General features: G+C 45.0%; 1 protein-coding gene across 4 annotated transcripts in view; it reads left to right on the forward strand.

The window, feature by feature from the left end:
- The window catches only part of MAD1L1 (mitotic arrest deficient 1 like 1), a 352,753-nt gene that overhangs the window by 348,820 nt on the left and 1,301 nt on the right, over positions 1-2,632 (forward strand). The gene's annotated exons all lie outside the window — the stretch shown is intronic.

Raw genomic sequence — 2,632 nt, forward strand, 5'->3', positions numbered from 1 at the left:
TGTCCAGGAGCTTGCTTTTGAGGGTTGAGTCTTTTTATAAATAAGTAAAAACTATATTAAAAATGGGTGGAGTGAATCCTAGCTATGAACAATGAAGAGGAGGACTTGAGTGCCCTTGCAGCTTTGAACTGCTGGAAATTTCATATTTCTTATCTTCAGAAATACAGTTTTTAGAGCTGGAACCACAGGCATGCTCTGCATTGATCCAGAATGGTGTGGAACACCAGAGCCTGCAGCGTTCACTCAGCAGAGCATCCCCCCCATGTCCTCCCCCGCGGTTCCTGCACACCCCCTGTGCATCCCCCTGCCCTGCTCTGATCCCCTGCTCGCTCCTGTTCCTGCCTCGGGCACTTCCCTCTCTGCCAGCAAGTGCACCAGGCGGGGTGCAGGCTGGCTTTTGAAAAGAAATCCTGCGAATTAATGGGAACATATTGCTATTATTTCATATAATCACTTTATTTGTAAAGCACAGGCTGCAGAGGTACTCCCGCTGTTGAACCCAAAGCAGCAAATCTATCTATATATCCCAGTCTATACTACATTATGAACAGATGGGTGAAGAAAAAAAGCAATAAAAACAAATAATAAGAAAAGTTACAATGATAGCAATTTTAAAACACTCCTAGGGGGAAAAAAAAAGTTTCTCCATTTTTTCTAAAGCAGTGTGAGATTGAATGAGCTGCACTGCAAGTGCATCCATCCTATAAGTTCACATGTAAACATCTACTGGCAGAGGAAGAATTGCTTTTTTTCCAAGTGGCTGCCTTCTCGCCTTGTGCCTGTTACAGAAGCAATCATAAGAAACCTGGGTGAGATGTCTGGGGTTTGGAAGCATTTGGGGGTTTTCTTTGATTTTTTAGAGTTCCTGGGGAGACAGAGGCCGTGGGGTGAGAGGGAGGATGGTGCCTCCCTTGACAGCTGAGAAAACTCAATGGGAAATAGCAGTCTTCTCAGAAGCACGTATTTATCCACATAACTTTCTCTGAACATTATTCTTCTGCCTCTGCTGCAGGAGGAAACTTTGGTTATGAAGAATAGTAGAGAGAAACTACCATTAATCTCATAAAAAAAAAAGGGAAGATATTCAAATGTAGCCTTCACCCATGACACCAGCGAGCTCTAAGTAGAGGAAATTTAAAACATTTATGTTGCTCTGTTTTTGAGGTCATAAAACACAAGCAAATGGTCTGGCACTGGATGCTAAATTTCTTAAGGAATTTACTTTAATTAATTAAACTAGTAAACCAATTAATGGATTTGCTTGTAAATTCTTAGAAAATTAATTCTGTGCCCAAAGAGTGTTTTAAATCTGCAAGGGAGGCTGTGTATTTCATACAGAGCTTGAATTCCCATTTCAGATGAATCCAACTCGGCACTGAGAGAGCTGGAGATACAAGTGATGCATTCATAATACTCGGACCTTCCTCCAAAACTGGCACTTCTCATCAGCTGAATCTGGGGGGGATTTGCAAAATAAAACCTGTGCTGCTGCCACAGCACCCAGCTCCTGAGTTTCTGCTCTGCTGTGACACCTCTGGCTTTACATCATTCCTGATGCCTCCAACTGACTCCTTCATCTGCCATCTCTTCCCTCTTTGATCTGGTCCAGGGGTACCTCAGGTGCACAGGAGGTACCAGGTAGCTCTGGTAAGCAGCAGATCAAAGCGCAGGATTTGCTGAAAAACAGCCCAGCCAAATCAAAGATCTAAACAAAAGCTAATTCACTTTTCCACGTGCAAACCTTGTTTTGATTCCCTGCCTGGCTCAGGGATGGCAGGGGCATCCTCTGTGCCTTGCACTCCTCACAATCCAAAGTGACCCAAACATGGAGAATTCATAATCAAATGTGTCCAGGTGCTTGAGAACATGAAACTGGAAGGAAGCAGGTTCCTTGGGGGTCTCAGCAGCTAAAGCCATGTTTTCCCCTCCCATGGCAATCTTCCCCTTTGGGTCTTGGCATCCTTTGATTGAGGAAGGGGCTGCCAGCCATGCCTGGCACCACCCATGCTGTCCCACCTCACCTCCAACAGGAAGCAGAGCTGCAAAGCAATTAGGAATGGGAGTATTTTGAAGAGGAAAATGGCAGGGGAAAAAAAAATTAGCATTTGCACTGTGATGTTTTTGCTGTTTATTAATAAACAAGCTGCTTTCATGCCTCCGGGGGCAGGAAAGGCTTCAAGCATTCCTTATTTCTCTTGCATTTAGCTTTTTTTTGCTTGTTTTATATGTTACAGGAGATTTGTAGTGTCTTCCCACATGCTGAGTTTCCTTATTTTCTTGAGAGCATCCCTGGAATAATTCCTCTGGAGGCTTCTGCTGTGTGCTGCCAGGCTGATTTAAACACTTTAGGGATGCAGGATGGATCAGTACTCCTTGGGAAGGAGTTATGCTAATCAGGAACAGGTCTGCTCCCTCCTACAGAAGTGGCATGACTTCAGGGATAAATGTTTTCATGGAGAGAAAACCCCTCTGCAGAGCTCCCGCCATCCTGGGTGGTGTTGATGACAGGGACCCTGATGTGGCCACCTCTGTTCTGGGCTCTTTCCAGGATGGTCAAACATCTCCCCAATGCCACATTTGTCACCAGGGAAGGCTCACAGGGGTCCTGCTTGGGGACATTGGGATGCAGGAC

The sequence above is a fragment of the Geospiza fortis genome, unplaced genomic scaffold (genome assembly GCF_000277835.1).
Source record: "Geospiza fortis unplaced genomic scaffold, GeoFor_1.0 scaffold237, whole genome shotgun sequence".
NCBI classification, from domain to species: Eukaryota; Metazoa; Chordata; class Aves; order Passeriformes; family Thraupidae; genus Geospiza; species Geospiza fortis.